The following is a 20,131-nucleotide window of genomic DNA, read 5'->3' on the forward strand; positions in this document are numbered from 1 at the left end:
TATCTATTTCAGTATCATGTATAAAGAATAAAAATGTTTACATTCTCCCAACTACAGATAAAATTTTTTATGAAAATTAAGTATTTTAAGAAGCTTTGGTTATGTTTACAGAACTGACTTAACTAGGCCCACTATTTATTAAATCAACTGTTTCCTTTCACTAAACTATATCCCACCCCCAATACTCGCCCCCTCTCTCTTTTTTTTTCCCCCTATATACAAAGAAAATCCTGATAGACTTCCTTGTGGACTAATATTTTAACACAATACCTAGCATTGTCACCAAGCATCATGCTCATGCTTAGTCCTTCAGTCCTGTCTGACTCTTTTCGACTCCTTGGACTGTAGCCTGGAGGCTCCTCTGTCCGTGAGATTCTCCAGGCAAGAATACCGGAGGGGGTTGCCACTCCCTTCTCAAGGCGGGTCTTCCTGACTCAGGGATCAAATGCGGGTCTGCTGCATTGCAGACAGGTTCTTTATCATCTGAGTCACCAGGGAAGCCCCATCACTAAGTATATAATTTATTAATAAGAAATAGTTAATGTTATTGGTAAATTGCTAACATTTCATTTACATTTCACATTCATCTATTTTTCTTCATTCATTGACCAAATATTTTGAGTCTCTACTGGTACAGGATACTGCTAGGGCTAGTCTGGAACTGATGAACCAAATAGCACCATGAAGTTTAGAGGATAATGGCAGAAACAAATATCAGACAAGCGTGGAAACTAAGAACTTTTCTAAAAGCTAGAAATGCTACTAACAAAATGTACAGGGTGCTCTCAGAGAATATAACAGTAATCCAACAGAAAGTTCGGTCCTATATGAAGAGATACTGGTGCCTAAAGGATAGATTTACTACTATTTGTCCACAAGAGTGAAGGTGAAAGGGTTCTGAACACACAGAGCTATAAATTACACTTTCACAATCCAGAAGGCAGTCCAGTATGGCTGGAACTTAATGAATGAGAGAGAAAGAGTAACTGGAAAAGAAGTTGAAGCTGAAGGTATTAGTCAAAGAAAAGGCTCAGAAGGCTTAAGTGAAAACAATGAGGAGGACCCTGAAGGCTTTGAAACGGGGTGATTGTATCCTCTTTGCTCTCTATGCAGAAGAGATGGGGGAAGAGATAATAGTTAACTTGGGGAGCACCTTAGAGGCTATTTTATTTTAGGTAAATATAATGGTGACTTCATCCTGGGTCTTCTAATGGAATTAGAAATGTATTTAGGGATGGACTAGCTATGGACTTGGCTGGAAGGAGAGGGAAGGAAACATCAAGTGTATCTCAAAGATAAGAATGTGTTGTTTATGTGGCACATTCTCATTTTTTAATATGACCAGTATGGCCCAGGAAATAGAGTTTGGATAATCCTAGAGAAATCCTGACCTTGACCCAGGTATAATGAAAATTTTGAAACAGAGCTTGTTTCCAAGAGTCAGGAAGAGTGCATTTTGGGAAATAGATTATAATGTTGAAAAGAAATCATAATAGATGGCAACTTTAAAGCTGTGGTGTCAGAGGAAGCCTACTGAGAGGACCAGGTTTAGAAATTCCACCCAGAAGGCAGAGAGGCAGACAGGCAGCAGCTGAATGTCCTCCTCAGACCAGGCAGCAGACCTTGAGCAGGGCAAGATTACAGCCCCTCCCATTGTTTCAGGGGATAAGTAAACCCAGAGGATTTAAAATACTGGGTAAGTAACCAAGAGAGGGATTTGAGGCCTCAGGGGAAAACACAGTGCCCAGTTGCTGTAACTCATATGTGAGAATGAAACAAAGGCAAATTTTTCAAAACTATAGCATGACAAGCGGCACAGGTGACGAAGGTTACTGTCAGAAGCTTTGGCTAGAAGTCATTAGAATAGGCTTGTTCTGAAAACTGCAGTGTTGTGGGTGGGGGTTGGGAGACACCAGTTGTAGGGAAATGGGAAACAAGCTGATAGGGACCTATAGGTAAAAAAAATGTTTCATTTTAAATCACTGGGTGATGATAGTGTTATGCAAATTATTGGAGTAAATGCTACAGAAACCCAAAATGTTGTAAAGATTTGTGCTGTGCATTTAAAGTAATGAGCATAAGCATCAGAATCAATTCTGTTAGCAATGCTTGATGAAGTCTTCCCAAATTCCAAGTATGATATCCATAAAAATATTAATATATTCATAACCCCCAAATCAAGACAACCAGTTTTATCTTTACAAATTACACTTTTCTTTGAACTTAAAAGGAAGCATAAGTAATGAGTGATACTTTGCCTTTGGAAGGAAGCAGTCTCCAGAGAAACAGAACCAATAGGTTAGATAGACATAGATACATAGACTGATTGTAGGGAAATGTCTCATGAGATTATAAAGGTCAAGAAAACTCACAATCAGCCATCTTACAAGGCCGGGATCCAGAAAAATAAGTGGTGTAATTCAGTCTAAATGTGAAGACCCAAGACTCAAGGGAAGTCGGTGATGTAAGTCCCACTCCAAGAGTAAGAGAAGATGAAATGAGATGCGCCAGCTCAAGCACTGAGGTAGAAAAGAAGGGGCAAATTCCTCACTACTCTTTTATGTCCTATTCGGGTCTTCTGTATATTGGATGATGCCACCTATGGGGAGGTTTATCTACTCTACTGAGTTCACAGATTCAGATGCAAATCACATCTGGAAACAACCTCCCAAACACACCCAGAAATAAATCGGCATCTCCCGATCCAGGCAGGTTGACACATATAATCAACTATCGCAACAGATAACTAATGTGTAAGCCTAAATGTCATTAGCCTTAGCTTCTGGGTCTCAGTGCCCAATGTCTGCACCAGCCACAACACTAAACTACTTTTCCTGTAACATGAAGGAAAGAGCTGCTTTCTAGAATATACAAAACCACTCAGTTCAATTCAGTTCAGTCACTCAGTTGTGTCCGACTTTGTGACCCCATGAATCGCAGCATACCAGGCCTCCCTGTCCATCACCAACTCCCGGAGTTTACTCAAACTCATGTCCATTGAGTCGGTGATGCCATCCAACCATCTCATCCTCTGTTGTCCCCTTCTCCTGTCCCCTGTCCCTCCCAGCACCAGGGTCTTTTCCAATGAGTCAACTCTTCACATGAGGTGGCCAAAGTATTGGAGTTTCAGCTTTAGCATCAGTCCTTCCAATGAAAACCCAGGACTGATCTTTAGAATGGACTGGTTGGATCTCCTTGCAGTCCAAGGGACTCTCAAGAGTCTTCTCCAACACCACAGTTCAAAAGCATCAATTCATTGGCATTAACTTTTCTTCACAGTCCAACTCTCACATCCATACATGACCACTGGAAAAACCATAGCCTTGACTAGACGGACCTTTGTTGGCAAAGTAATGTCTCTGCTTTTGAATATGCTATCTAGGTTGCTCATAACTTTCCTTCCAAGGAGTAAGTGTCTTTTAATTTCATGGCTGCAATCACCATCTGCAGTGATTTTGAAGCCCAAAAAATAAAGGTTGACACTGTTTCAACTGTTTTCCCATCTATTTGCCATGAAGTGATGGGACCAGATGCCATGATCTTAGTTTTCTGAATGTTGAGCTTTAAGCCAACTTTTCCACTCTCCTCTTTCACTTTCATCAAGAGGCTTTTGTGTTCCTCTTCACTTTCTGCCATAAGGGTGGTGTCATCTGCATATCTGAGGTTATTGATATTTCTCCCAGCAATTTTGATTCCAGCTTGTGCTTCTTCCAGCCCAGCGTTTCTCATGATGTACTCTGCATATAAGTTAAATAAGCAGGGTGACAATATACAGCCTTGACGTACTCCTTTTCCTATTTGGAACCAGTCTGTTGTTCCATGTCCAGTTCTAACTGTTGCTTCCTGACCTGCATATACGTTTCTCAAGAGGTAGGTCAGGTGGTCTGGTATTCCCATCTCTTTCATAATTTTCCACAGTTTATTGTGATCCACACAATAAAAGGCTTTGGCATAGTCAATAAAGCAGAAGTAGATGTTTTTCTGGCACTCTCTTGCTTTTTTCCATGATCTAGCAGATGGCAATTTGATCTCTGGTTCCTCTGCCTTTTCTAAAACCAGCCTGAAAATCTGGAAGTTCACAGTTCACATACTGCTGAAGCCTGGCTTGGAGAATTTTGAGCATTACTTTACTAGCGTGTGAGATGAGTGCAATTGTGCGGTAGTTTGAGCATTCTTTGGCATTGCCTTTCTTTGGGATTGAAATGAAAACTGACCTTTTCCAGCCCTGTGGCCACTGCTGAGTTTTCCAAACTTGCTGGCATATTGAGTGCAGCACTTTCACAGCATCATCTTTCAGGATTTGAAATAGCTCAACTGGAATTCCATCACCTCCACTAGCTTTGTTCGTAGTAATGCTTCCTAAGGCCTACTTGATTTCACATTCCAGGATGTCTGGCTCTAGGTGAGTGATCACGCCATCATAATTATCTGAATCATGAAGATCTTTTTTGTATAATTCTTCTGTGTATTCTTGCCACCTCTTCTTAATATCTTCTGCTTCTGTTAGGTCCATACCATTTCTGTCCATTATCGAGCCCATCTTTGCATGAAATGTTCCCTTGGTATCTCTAATTTTTTTGAAGAGATCCCTAGTCTTTCCCATTCTGTTGTTTTCCTCTATTTTTTGCATTGATCACTGAAGAAGGCTTTCTTATCTCTCCTTGCTATTCTTTGGAACTCTGCATTCAGATGTGTATATCTTTTCTTTTCACCTTTGCTTTTCACTTCTCTTCTTTTCACAGCTATTTGTAAGTCCTCCTGAGACAGCCATTTTGCTTTTTTGCATCTCTTTTCCATGGGATGGTCTTGATCCCTGTCTCCTGTACAATGTCATGAACCCCCATCCATAGTTCATCAGGCACTCTGTCTATCAGATATAGACCCTTAAATCTATTTCTCACTTCCACTGTATAATCATAAGGGATTTGATTTAGGTCATACCTGAATGGTCTAGTGGTTTTCCCTACTGTCTTCAATTTAAGTCTGAATTTGGCAATAAGGGGTTCATGATCTGAACCAATCAGCTCCTGGTCTTGTTTTTGCTGACTGGTTTCAGTGTTGACCATCTGGTGATGTCCATATGTAGAGTCTTCTCTTGCATTGTTGGAAGAGGGTGTTTGCTATGACCAGTTCTTTCTCTTAGCAAAACCCCATTAGCCTTTGACGTGCTTCATTCTGTACTCCAAGGCCAAATTTGTCTGTCACTCCAGGTGTTTCTTGACTTCTCACTTTTGCATTCCAGTCCCCAAGAAGGTCTTGTATGTCTTCATAGAACCATTCGACTTCAACTTCTTCGGCATTACTGGTCAGGGCATAGACTTGGATTACTGTGATATTGAATGGTTTGCCTTGGAAACAAACAGAGATCATTCTGTCATTTTTGAGATTGCATCCAAGTACTGCATCTCAGACTCTTTTGTTGACTATAATGGCTAATCCATTTCTTCTAAGGGATTCTTGCCCACAGTAGTAGATATAATGGTCATCTGAGTTAAATTCACCCATTCCAGTCCATTTTAGTTTGCTGATTCCTAAAATTTTGACATTCACTCTTGCCATTTCCTGTTTGACCACTTCCAATTTGCCTTGATTGATGGACCTAACATTCCAGGTTCCTATGCAATATTGCTCTTTATAGCATCAGACCTTGCTTCCATCACCAGTCGTTGTTTTTGCTTTGTTTCCATCTCTTCATTCTTTCTGGAGTTATTCTCTACTTATCTCCAGTAGCATATTGGGCACCTGCCTACCTGGGGTGTTCATCTTTCAGTGTCCTGTCTTTCTGCCTTTGCATACTGTTCATGGGGTTCTCAAGGCAAGAATACTGAAGTAGTTTGCCATTCCTTTCTCCAGTGGACCACATTTTGTCAGAAGTCAACACCAAGACCTGTCCAAATGATAAAAAAAAAGATAAGGAAAAAACCTGCCAAAGATATATTGTATAAAGGCAAACAAAAGAAAGTGGATAATATTAAAATCAGCTATACTAGATTTTAAGGCAAATAAATCATCACAGAATCAGAAGAAATTGACTGTCATTTTATATTGGAAAATGATACATTCACCATGAAGATATTAGAGGCATAAACCTTTATATGAGAAATAACAACAAAATGTTTGAACTAAAAACTGTGCAATAAAGCTTTACAAGGAAAAATTGGAAAATTATAATGCAGCTTTGGAGATACATCTTCCAAGTTTTAAAGAACCATGTAGAAAACATGGTAAAAATATAAAGGCTACATAATACTTTCATTTATAATCTATTTAAATGACAGACCAAGTATGTTCTAAATAGGTGGTATGTATATTTCCTTCCCAAGCTAATGGATCAGAGAAGTTACAACTGACACCACAGAAATAGGAAGGATGATAAGAGGCTATTACAAACAATTATATGCCAATAAAATGGACAACATAGAAGAAAGGGGAAAATTCTTAGAAAGGGTCAATCTTCTAAGACTGAACTAAGAAGTCATAGAAAATATGAACAAAGCAAACACAGATACTAAAACTGCAACTCTGATTAAAAAACCTCCAACAAATAAAACTAATGGATCATTTACTGGATAAATAACAGGCCACAAAACAGTTAAATTACAGAAAAGCTGAAATTGTGAATGTTATGATATTAGATCGTGATACAAAAATAGTCATTAATACCAAATGCTGAAAATTATTTGGAAATAAACAATGCATGGCTCATTTACATGGATCAAGGGGGATTATTGATTGTTTACAAGATAATATCAATGAAAATATGTTACTAAATATTTGATAGAAGCTCTACGTCCATAAACTCTTTGGCTCAAAATCATAGGATGGGGATTATTGATTGTTTACAAGGCATTATCAATGAGAATATGTTACTAAATATTTGATAGAAGCTCTATGTCCATAAAGATGGGATGTACTAATAACTAATACTCAGTTACAACTCCCCGGTGACTCAGACAGTAAAGAATCTGCTTGCAGTGAAGGAGACCCAGGTTCAATCCCTCGGTCAGGAAGATCCCCTGGAGAAGAGAATGGCAACCCACTCCAGTATTCTTGCCTGAAGAATCCTCATGGACAGAGGAGCCTGGCCGGCTACAGTCCACAATACTTTCACTTCATAGTAGAAAAAATTAATACTCATTCTGCAGCCAAACTGTTATTTTAAAAATGCTTTAAATACAAAAAAATAAGAAAAGGAAGAAAATAAACCAAAAAACTGAATAAAAATATATCAATCATTCCTAATATATTTTAATTATTTAATGTATTATTTAATAATTTAGTATATTAAACAAGTCACCTACTTGTTTTAAAATCCAGGTTTCATTATTTAGTTATGGTTAGGCAAAAAGAAAAGGAGATGATTACCATGAAAAAGATAGCTTATTACTCTCAGTTCCCAAGAGGAGGCACATAGCATAATATACAGGGCCATGTCAGGAAGCACAGGGATGGTCTGAAAGCAGAGGTTACAGGAAAAAAAAACCTGGGCAAGAGCCTTTATTTCCATATCCGTGTGAAGGATAGGCATGGCCGGGAAAGCAGGTTTAGGATTGGCTAGTTTGAATAATGTCAGAGGCTTTGGGGCTGTCTCAAACTGTCTCTAGCTCTGGGATGAGTAGGGAAAGAAGATAGTATCTCAATCTGGAATGATTAGGGAAGGGAGGTAATGGCCCTGAGAGAGAGAGGAGGGGGTGAAGTGTGAGAGCTCCGAGAGATTGGTTGGTTTGCATACAAAAGTGTGCTCCTGAGCTAATCACTTAACATCCCTAAGAACTGGCTTGCACATGCAAAGGGTAATCTCTCCAGAGTCAGCAAGACTCCAAGACATCAAAGCATTGGAACTCACAGAAAATAAAGAGGCATGATCAATACACTGCTGATCCCAACAGTTGGTCAAAAGCAGGCTTCCACAGACATGGCAGATGCCATGATGCACTACTGCATTTCTACTCAGAAACAAATGACTTACCCAGCTGATGGAAATGCTGCCAGCAGACACCTCGAAGCTAAAGAGTATTCTCACCTGTATCACTTTCTCTAGGCTGACCTACATCTAATGACTAATCTGTGCTCTGCTGCTGCTGCTGCCACTGCCAAGTCGCTTCAGTTGTGTCTGACTTTGTGTGACCCCATAGAAGGCAATCCACCAGGCTCCCCCGTCCCTGGGATTCTCCAGGCAAGAACACTGGAGTGGGTTGCCATTTCCTTCCCCGATGCATGAAAGTGAAAAGTGAAAGTGAAGTCGCTAGCACAGGGTTTTTTAACCTTCAGCTTCCCTGGTGGCTCAGATGGTAAAGAATCCACCTGCAATGCAGGAGACCTGGGTTCTATTCATAGATTGGGAAGAGCCCCTCAAGAGGGAAATGGCTACAAACTTCAGTACTCTTGCTTGGAGAATCCCATGGACAGTGGAGCCTGGTGGGCTTATAGTCCATGGGGTCACAAAGAGTAGGACATGACTGAGCAACTAATACACATGTATTATTGACATTTTGGACAGGACAATTCTTTATCGTGGAGTTCTTTTCTATGCATTGCAGGATGTTTAGCAGCATACCTGTTCTTTACCCATTAGTCACCAGTGGTACTCATCTTCAGTCACAGTGATCAAAAAATGTCCAGACACTGCTCAGTGTCCAGACGTGGGGGGCCAGGAGGGGATGAATTTTTTTTTTCTGGCTAAGAACTACTGAACTAAGAATATAAAAGCTCACCCACTCATCCTAATGACTCTAAATGAGTTTCATAGAAACTCTATGAGTTTCATAGAAAGCTGACAACTCTGGTCAAGCTACTTATTCCTCAGGGGTTAATTCATCCATTTCCAAGCATTTGTGGGCATGTATATACAGACAGCTTTTAGATTCATGTTTCTAGCCCAGATTTCTTGCCTAAACAACAACTTTGTATATATGTAGAGAGAGAGAGTAATGGCAGCCCACTCCAGTACTCCTGCCTGGAGAATCCCATGGACGGAGGAGCCTGGTGGGCTGCAGTCCATGGGGTTGCCAGGAGTTGGACACGACTGAGCAACTTTACTTTCACTCTTCACTCTCATGCTTTGGAGAAGGAAATGGCAACCCACTCCAGTGTTCTTGCCTGGAGAATCCAAGGGACAGAGGAGCCTGGTGGGCTGCTGTCTATGGGGTCACACAGGGTCGGACACGACTGAAGTGACTTAGCAGCAGCGGCGGCAGAGAGAGAGCTATTGTGAATAAAGGGTTACCATCAGTTCTGAATATCAAGCCTCTTTCAGAAAAATCTTCAATTCTCATAGTTACTGTTTCCTTGGAAACAGTAGAGTTAAGATAAATGAGGAATATTTTGTCTGCCTCATTTGTTGTCTGGGTTATACACATCTGCCTCGGGTTGCGGGGGGCAATGGAGGAGACCTGAGTTAACAAAAAGCCTATGTGATGACTGTGATCTAAAACTTGGTGGGAATAGAGGCTGAGAAACCTCTATGTATCAAGGATGTACCCTTACACACCCTCCACATGTACCTTGGCTCTCATCTGTGGCAGCCATCCTGTCCATGTGGCTGAGGCTGCAAATGAAACCTCTTCTTTTGTATACCTGAGTAGCTGCTTAAATGAGATGAAAATGAGATAGAGATGCTGAACTTACTGCATGTTCTGCATTATGCCCTTGTATAATGCCAAGTAAGCATACAGGGAAGCCACCAGGGCTTCCCTGGTGGCTCAGATGGTAAAGCTTCTGCCTGCAATGCAGGAGACCCAAGTTCGATTCCTGGATTGGGATGGTCCCCTGGAGAAGGAAATGGCAATCCACTCCAGCACTCTTGCCTGGAAAATCCCATGGACGGAGGAACCTGATAGGCTACAGTCCATGGGGTCGCAAAGAGTCGGACACGACTGAGAGACTTCACTTTCACTTTCAAGCATACAGTACTATGTTAAATCCTCTCTGTGCCTCTTAAGTCTGCTTGCCAACTCATACCCACAACTACAACTGTGGTGCTAGAGAATGGTGTTAGAAATAGGTTTGGCTTTTGGATCCTTGAGTCAAAATATAGTGATGCAAGAAACAGAAGGGATTCTGCTGAGAATTTGATGCCAGGGTAGCTGCATTACATAGATTTCTCTCTTGGATTACTGGTAAACAAAAGTCAAAGAGAGGCAAAGCGGGACAGGTTGGGAGAGAGGCAGCTAAAGAATTAAGGAAAGGGTAAATTAGATATACTTATTATTAGGTGGCAGTTAGGACAAGGGATAAAAAAAGAAGAAATTTAAGGTGTTCTTTCAAAAGATTTACTAGCTCACTAACAATAGGTGTAAAGAGGAAAATCTGCTCCATATCAGGGCAGCTGCTTTCCTTAGTAAATTCCTTGAGATATGCTCCCTTTAACCCATCCTGGATGAATTTAAGTCCAGTGATGCTGTTAGGGAACAATAACAAAAGTTGTTGATTCAGGCTGCTAAATGTACCCTGTGACTAAGGCAGTAGAAATCATAGAGGATTAACATGAAGGCTAGGACATTTTGCCCTATCCCAGTGGAAATTCCAAAGCCATGTGCTTTCGTTAAAGCAGAATATCCTAGAGTTGGTAAAAACTTTTTGAAATAAGTGTAATAAGTACAGTAAGTATATAATGTACTATACATCTCCAGGGAGCAAGAGGACAACACTAAGAGGTCAAAAAAGGAAGCTAAGGAGAGATGGAGATGTTTTGATAGGAGGCGCCATGGTCCGAGTAAGACTCCTGAAAGAAACGTGATAAAGGAAGAGCTACCCAGTAGTGCCATTCCCTTTGCTTGAATCTATAAATGGAAAGGATATGATACATGAACAAAGGTCTTGCCCTTACTGGTCTGTAGCTGAATGTTGGAGACACCTGCCCATTGTCAGGTTTGGATCAGCTTAATGGCAGTCCTTATAATTCCCCTAAACATTTTTTTTTTAGCAAAGACTAAACTGTACCACCTTCTAGGAAGGCAACAGGAAGTCTTGGTCCTGATTAAAGAAGTCTTGGGATCTAGTGTCCATCTTTGTCTTGTCTGGCCTGTAAGAAAACCCAGAAATAAAACAACTCTGCCTAAAGTTTCTATGTTCCAGAGAGGGTAAAAATTATCAGGAAGTTAAGCAGGCCAGTGTTGATGGCATTTGGTCATAGACTCAGAATCTCCCCAGTATATGAATCACTGTGTGTATCCACACTACAGAGATTGCGTTACATATACTTTACCATCTTCCTTTAAGGTAACTCACTTTCTGCAGGATTCAGTTACTGCCCTATCTATTGATTCATGAAGTTGATAATATACTTTACTTCTCAGAAAGGCAGTTGAGACAGGAGGAGGGGTAATTTAAAAACTATAGTCGAGATGAGACTAGCTGAGGATCCCTGAATAATTTGGCTAAGCCTCAGGGCCCAGCTCTGTCAGCCATTTTTTTAGAAATGATCTGGGCTAGGACTACCAGAGGCATTTCACAAACAGTGAAGAGCAAATTGCTATCCTTTCTGGGTCTTTATTAGTAAGAGATAGACACAAAGCCTCAAAGGGCTGTTTGAATTCTGGAGGACACATATGGCATATTTGGGAATCCTGTTGGCCCTGATCTACAAAGAGACTAGTGAAAGAAATGGGCTTGAATGTGGTCCAGAGCAGAGGGTAGCCCAAGTTGCCCATCTTGGACTTATAATCTTGACATAACAGCCAGGAATTTTAGATAAGGCCACTACTAAAACTCACATGGATGTGTCCCTGGCAAAAGCCTTAGAATGCTACTTGAAGGTGATTGCTAGATTTCCAGACCAATATACTCCCTGATATTGTGTCTAAAAAGAGCTCATGTGAGAGTCAGGTATTAGCACACCATTTGGTCTTGTAGAAACGGCCCTCATACCTGAGCAGCATCAGATGATACTGAAGTTTGCTACTACTACTACTACTAAGTCGTTTCAGTCGTGTCCAACTCTGTGCGACCCCATGGACTGCAGCCTACCAGGCTTCTCCATCCATGGGATTCTCCAGGCAAGAACACTGGAGTGGGTTGCCATTTCCTTCTCCAATGCATGAAAGTGGAAAGTGAAAGTGAAGTCGCTCAGTCGTGTCCGACTCTTAGGGACCCCATGGACTGCAGCCTACCAGGCTCCTCCATCCATGGGATTTTCCGGGCAACAGTACTGGAGTGAGGTCCCATTGCCTTCTCCCACTGAGGTTTGAGTTACCTCTAAAGTCATGGATTGTATTACAAAGAGATCTCAACAGGAAGGAGCTGCACAAGTTTCCTGATAAAATACAAATAGTGCATTTAGGAACATGTTAGAGAGATTAGCTCTAAGGGAGCCATAATATCTAAGAGTAGGTAGCATCTCTGCCTCTACAGTGGAGCTTCTGAAGATTTTACCCACTCTTAGTGTCATAGGGTCTGAAACCTACTGAGGCATAACACCTGCTGAATTCATTGGTGGGAGTTCTACTGAATGGTGGAACTTGGTATAGAAGGCCACTGCTACCTGAGAGTCATTTGTTAAAGTCCTAGATACAGGGTAAGTATACACAGTGGGCTGAATTGAGAGTAGCATATGTGACACAGCAGGAAAAACTGGGTTCTTGGCCTCAGGGAAATATTTGACTATAGAGATGCATACAGAGCCCAGGGCTGTATCGCATAAATGTGCAGGTAAATGGTTCCTTGATGAATACATACATAAGAGAAGCTTGGTGTGAAAGGGTGTATTTGTGGATAACCCTACAGAAGCACCTAGGAAGAACTGCATTTGTGGATGTGCACCAAGAGAACCTGTTTGTGGCACTGGAAAGCCAAGGCAGGTGCCCTGGTCTGCCCCTGGGGGAAAATATTTGGGTATATGAGATGACCTGGCACAGTAGTGCTCAAGCAGTGCCATAGTGGATGAAACAATGGCATATATCAGTGTCATTCAGTGTCACTAGTATGGTGACAGACTGTCCTCAATGCTATCAAGAGGAAAAAAAAAAGTCTAAAAATGGCACTGGGAGAATTCCACGGGATCAAGGGCATCAATGACAAATTACACAGAACACTGCTCATGGCTCTTAGGGTATTTCATTGGGTCTTTTCTGGAATAGACAAGTGTTTGGGGTCCTATGTTCATATTTCATAGGGAATACATTCACCATAGCCTGTTTATCAAAACGGGACAAAAATCACAATGTATAATGGACATGGATTCCTATCAGTTACACAGGAGTGGCTTAATTGAAAATTAGAATTGGCAATTAAAACATTTGGATTTGAATGACAGTGTGTGCAAATGTTTGGAAGGATAAGAAAGTCTGGCTCAGTGAGTATGTGCTTCATTGGAATATGAAAACCCTTTAGGGAAGGTTTCTACGTGACGGTTTCTACGTGATAGGAGTAAATGGGTGGGAAATGAAGCTGTAGCACTAATCTTTATCTTTCACACCTCACAAAATTTTCCTTTCTTTTGAGTTATCTGATCTAGTGGTTTGGGCTTCCCAAGTGGTGTTAGTGGTAACGAACTTGCATGCTAATGTAGGAGATGTAAGAGACATAGGCTCTATCCCTGGGTCAGGAAGATCCCCTGGAGGAGGGCATGGCAATCCACTCCAGTATTCTTGCCTGGAGAATCCCATGGATAGAGGAGCCTGGCGGGCTACAGTCCACAGGGTCACACAGAGTCAGACATGGCCATGATCTAGTGGTGTAGACCAGGATTGCATTTACTCTTCCAGTTGAATGGAGCATTACTCCTTAAGATACTGTATTCCTTTCAATTTAATTGTATTTATTCCTAAGGCAATCCTAGATTAGATGGTCACTTTGCCTAAAGTGAATAAGCTAAGACTCACCTTAAATGTAGCTTTATTGCCCAGTGGTAGAGACTGACCTGTTATCTTTTATCTCTGCGGACCTACCATCTACTTCCAGGAATGGGGAAAGAAGGACCTAATGAGGCTCTGTTGCTACCTGGAGGGAAGAAAAAGCCACTTGGGACATTCTGCCCAGCAACAACTCTGGGAAGGGGCTGTATTTTCACCCAGAAGGGCTCTCTACTGTGTTTGATGGCTATTGTGTTTAAAGAGCAATGCTGGGGTGTTTTAGAACCCACACCAGCTATTGAAATGCTAAGGGCCACCTAAATTATAGTAGGGTACTGCGGGAATGCACACTCTTTATCATTTCCTTATTGCATGTGTGCCATGAATTTGAAAGGAGGAAGCATTTCATGCTGTACAGTTAGTGGATATGGAGCAGATAAAAGAACAACACTGTGTTCTCTTTACAGGGTAAATGAATTGTACTCTACATTAATATGTGGGAACCAGTGTCAATAAAAACCTGTTCCTTCACAGATGAGAATGACTGGGCCTCCAGGCCAGAAGGAATCCTGAATTTATTGAGTGCTCTAGTGACCATCCCTGTCACTGAAAATATATAGTCTATGGGCAAGAGATGATTCTGCTGGGAAGGATTGGGAAGTTACACTGCAATACAAACAAATGTTTAGTGTGCTAAGTATTATTGTACTATCTTATCGACTGCCATTTGGTGTAATATTAACAAGTGGTTTGTGTGCTAAGCATTGCTTTAGTGTCTCATCTACTGCTATATGGCATAATAAAGTATTTTATAGGCTTACATATGGAAATTAAAGAAAATGAAATGGATACTAATGATGACCCCCAGGATGAAAAGATATTTTGGGAAACCAATTTAAAACCCCCAATTGACATTACCCCTTAGGAAACTGTCCTGACAAAATGGTAAGTTTGGCTTTAGAGAAATAAAACACACATATAAATGTCTCTAATAATTTTTGAAAGATGCGAGTACTAGTGAATGAGAGGGCAACATGCAACTGATTAAAGTGTCTAAAGATTTAGGAAGCACATTGCTCAAATTAACATATTTTAGGGAAATGTTACCTGCACTTTATTGGATAGCACAAATCTTGATGGTTATAGCTGTGCTAGCTTGCTTTTTTCTGCATGTAAAACATTAGATGTGTCAGTCAGAAAAAATATCACAGAACACTTAAGGAATATATTTTGTGAAAATATTGATTTGAGGTCATAGGGTTGAAGCTGAGAGAAAGAAATTAATGTCAGCTGATCTGAGGCAGCCTCTCAGAGAACAATCTCAGTTTTCCACAGCACTCTTTCCTTGGAAGGAGTGCAGCTGAGAAAAATGAGAAATGGTATTTCTGTTTGTTTTGTGAAGTCAGCTCTGGGGTGGGAGAACTACATGCTGATGAGCAGGTTTGGGATTGAAGAATGAAACGGTATAAAGAATTGATAGAAGATATAGCTTGTAGCTTCTATGTGACAAGGTGACCCCTATATACGTTGGCTCTCATTAGTTGGACCCAAAAATCCTTGTGGTGAGATAAACAAAAATACCTATGCACATGTCATTGCTGAGAGAGAAGAAGATAAGCTGAAGACATTACAGCCCTGTGTTTTCCTGGCCTGTATCCTGTCATAAAGCTAAATAAACATGAAACCTATTGATATTTTCAGGAAAACATCCAGAATCTTTAGTGAGATGTCCATTCATTATATAATCCTGCTTCATCCTTTCTTATAATTCTCATTCCTAATCTGTGTATACTTACTACCCATAGATAGATATTTCAAAATACTTGTATTTTTGAGAAATAATTTTCTCTTATCCCTGAATATTTGCCATATTTCTCCCTTTGCAATTACCCACTTGCTCTATGAACCTCACCCCACCCCTACTCATCTCAGTCTTGAGGACATCTTTGTTATAAAAACAGTGACAAATATCCAGTCCATGTGCTCTGCTGTGCTTAGTCGCTCAGTCATGTCTGACTCTTTGCGACCCCATGGACTGTAGCCCACCAGGCTCCTCTGGCCATGGGGATTCTCCAGGCAAGAATACTGGAGTGGGTTGCCATGCCCTCCTCCAGGGGATCTTCCCAACCAAGGGATTGAACCCAGGTCTCTCACATTGCAGGCAGATTCTTTACCATCTGAGGCACTAGGGCAGCCCAAGAAGACTGGAGTGGGTAGTCTATCCCTTCCCCCGGGGATTTCCTGACCCAGGAATCTAACCAGGGTCTCCTGCATTGCAGATGAATTCTTTACCAACTGAGCTACGAGGTAAGCCCTATTCAGGCCATATCATGACATGAATGAATTACATCCCAGGACACTCTTTTTCTCTCTAATCTTATTATATGGTCATCATGTAATCTTCTAATTATTTTTTATTTTTCAAATCTTTGTCCTGAGCACCCTGATGCAATAAAGGAAGAACCCAGGTTCAGCTCAGTTCAGTTGCTCAGTCGTGTCCAACTCTGTGACCCCATGGACTGTAGCACACCAGACCTCCCCTGTCCATTGCCAGCTCCCAGAGTTTACTCAAACTCATGTCCATTGAGTTGGTGATGCCATCCAGACATCTTTAGAATTCTGGTGACCTGGCTAGTATATCTGTGTCTATGTATTAATAGTAATATTCCAAGTTAACATAAGTGTTTCATGCTGCTGCTGCTGGTAAGTTGCTTTAGTCGTGTGCAACTCTGTGTGACCCCATATATGGCAGCCCACCAGGCTCCACCGTCCCTGGGATTCTCCAGGCAAGAACCCTGGAGTGGGTTGCCATTTCCTTCTCTAATGCATGAAAGTGAAAAGTGAAAGAGCAGTCACTCAGTCGTGTCCGACTCTGCGTGACCCCATGGATTGCAGCCTACCAGGCTCCTCCATCCACGGGATTCTCCAGGCAAGAGTGCTTTAGTAATATTCCAACACCAGAGGACCTTATATATATGAAAGAACTGAGATAGTCAAGTTTTTTTTTTTTTTTTAATCCATTAACCTAAGGACTAGGCAAGTGACACCAAAGTATTACAACAAATGAGGCCACCTGTCTAAGGCAATCTCCCTCTAACTGCACTCGTCCAGCTGTTTTTATTAATGTATCTTTCCATAGTCACAATAATATTTTCTCTAAAAACAAGATCAACAATATTTTATCTAATAAACCTAGGTCAAAGAGCTTTGTAAATTGGTATATATAACTTGATGTTAAAATACATAATTACTCAAGGGAATGAGAAAGGTAAGTCACCAGATGAGGAGAAAACATATGCCACAGACATCCGATAAAGGACCAAAGGTCCTTTGAAGGACATCTTGATTGCTTCCAAATTTTGGCAATTACTAATAAAGTGGCTATAAAATCCTTCCTTTTTTTGTGGTTATACACTTTCAACCCCTTTAGGTAAATACCAAGGAGCAGAATTGATGGGTTGTATGGTTTGAATATGTTTAGTTTCATGAAGGTCCAAAATATGCAACGATCTCTAAAACTCAAGAATGAAAAAACAAATGGCAATATTTAAAAAGTGGGCTCAGAGATCAGGGGTCATTCGAGATACTATCTCCTGGGCTTGAAGTTCTAAAAATTCCTACCATATAAAATATAACTCTCAACAACAACAAAAAAACCAAAGGCCCAAGGACCTTAACAGACACCTCATCAAAGAAGATATACAGATGGCTAACATGCATATGAAAAGATGATCCATGTCATATCATCAGAGAAATATAAATTAAAATAATGAGATACCACTACACATCGATTAGAATGGTGGTCAAAGTCCAGAACGCTGATGACACTAAATTTTGCTGAGGACGTGGAGCAACAAGAATTCCCACACATTGTTGGGATTTCAAAGTGGTACAACCAATTTGAAAGATAGTTTTTTTTTTTTTTTTTTTAATGAAACTGAACATATTCATGGAAAATAGATGGGGAAACAGTGGAAACAGTGTCAGACTTTATTTTGGGGGGCTCCAAAATCACTGCAGATGGTGATTGCAGCCATGAAATTAAAAGACGCTTACTCCTTGGAAGGAAAGTTATGACCAACCTAGATAGCATATTCAAAAGCAGAGACATTACTTTGCCAACAAAGGTTTGTCTAGTCAAGGCTATGGTTTTTCCAGTGGTCATGTATGGATGTGAGAGTTGGACTGTGAAGAAGGCTGAGCACCGAAGAATTGATGCTTTTGAACTGTGGTGTTAGAGAAGACTCCTGAGAGTCCCTTGAACTGCAAGGAGATCCAACCAGTCCATTCTAAAAGAGATCAGCCCTGGGATTTCTTTGGAAGGACTGATGCTAAAGCTGAAACTCCAGTACTTTGGCCACCTCATGTGAAGAGTTGACTCATTGGAAAAGACTCTGATGCTGAGAGGGATTGGGGGCAGGAGGAGAAGGGGACACCAGAGGATGAGATGGCCGAATGGCATCACCGACTTGATGGACGTGAGTCTGAGTGAACTCCAGGAGTTGGTGATGGACAGGGAGGCCTGGTGTGCTGCGATTCATGGGGTCGCAAAGAGTCGGACACGACTGAGTGACTGAACTGAACTGAACTGAACATATTCAAACCATACCACCCATCAATCCTGCTCCTTGGTATTTAGCCAAAGGGGTTGAAAACGTATGACCACAAAAAAAGGAAGGATTTTTATAGCCACTTTATTAGTAATTGCCAAAATTTAGAGGCAACCAAGATATCCTTCAATGTGAAAGTGAAAGTGTTAGTCGCTCAGTGGTGTCCAGCTCTTTGTGATCATGTGGACTGTAACCCACCAGCCTCCTCTGTGCAGGGGTTCTCAGGCAAGAATACTGAAGTGAGTTGCCATTTCCTTCTCCAGGGTATCTTCCCAACCCAGGGATCAAACCCTGGTCTCCTGCATTGCAGGCAGATTCTTTACTGTTTGAGCCACCAGGGAAGCCCTATTCAATAGGTGAATGAATAAATGAATCATGATATACCCAGACAATAAAGCATCATTCAGAACTAAAAAAAAAAACTGTGTTATCAGTCAAGAAAAGACATGGGTAAACCTTAAACATATATTATTAAGTGAAAGAAAGCCCATTTGAGAAAACTACATACTGCATGACTCCAACTATATGACAGTCTGAAAAAGGCAAAATCATGGAAATAAGCCAGGGCCTAGGGGGAGGGAAGGATGACAGAAAATTTTCAGAGTTGTGAAAATATATATGATACTAATGGGGAATACACATCATGTTTGTCTAAACTTATAGAATGTTCAACACCAAGAGCGAACTCTCAGGTAAACTATGAACTTTGGATAATTAGAACAGGTCAGTGTGGGGTCATCAATTATAACAAATGTACCACTTTTGTGGGGGATGTTGATAATGAAGGAATATATGCATAGGCGAAGGCAGGGGTATGTGGTAAAATTGTACCTTCCCCTCAATTATTCCGTGAGCCTACAGCTAAATATTCTTTAAAAATAATCAAACACAAACTTTAATTAATGTTCTCACATGAAAGAGTTATAGTGTAGTTGTTAAATCTACAGACTGTGGAGTCACAAAGCCTAAGTGTGTATCTTAGATCCACCTTCATACCTGTGTGACCTGCACACTCGGATGTGTTTCAGTTTCCTCATGTGTAAATTCGGGATTAGAATGAGGCACTTTCATCACAGAATCGGTGTAGGAATTAAGTAAAATAATGCACATTAAATGTTAAAATGTGCCTGAATCATGGAAAGCACCCAATAAATAGTAGCCGTAACATATTTTGAACTCTCTCTTAATATAGGCTTCAGGTTACTAAGGGCATAAAATGATCTTATAAAACAATGTTTTCATCAGGAAGTGAAGATTCAGTGCATGGGAAACTAGGAATTGTGCTTAGAAATGAAAACATTTTATGAATCATATGTACTAAGGAAATACTTCTGGTACTGGCTTCCATTAGGCTGATCAGTCAAGGTCACTGGTTCTTAATTAGTAGAATATTAGCTTTCCTTGCAAAGTAAGTTAAATGTGTAGTATGCTGTCAACCGAGCATTTTAAATATATCGTATTTACTGGGACACGCAAACAAGAATGTTGCTCTGTGTCAGACTAATGCTTTGTCTAATACTATAAATGACTTTATTCAAATATCTATAAGACAATGAAGTACAAATCTAAAAAGAAACATAAAGAGGAAATGCTACTAAAAGAACAGCTAAGCAATAGTTAATATAATAATTACAAGAGTGTTGCTGGACTTCCTTTGTGGAGCATTGAATAGGAGTCTGCCTGCCAATGCAGGGGACACAGGTTTCATCCTTGGTTCAGGAAGATTCCATA

The sequence above is a fragment of the Bos indicus x Bos taurus genome, chromosome 9, assembly GCF_003369695.1.
Source record: "Bos indicus x Bos taurus breed Angus x Brahman F1 hybrid chromosome 9, Bos_hybrid_MaternalHap_v2.0, whole genome shotgun sequence".
Lineage (NCBI taxonomy): Eukaryota > Metazoa > Chordata > Mammalia > Artiodactyla > Bovidae > Bos > Bos indicus x Bos taurus.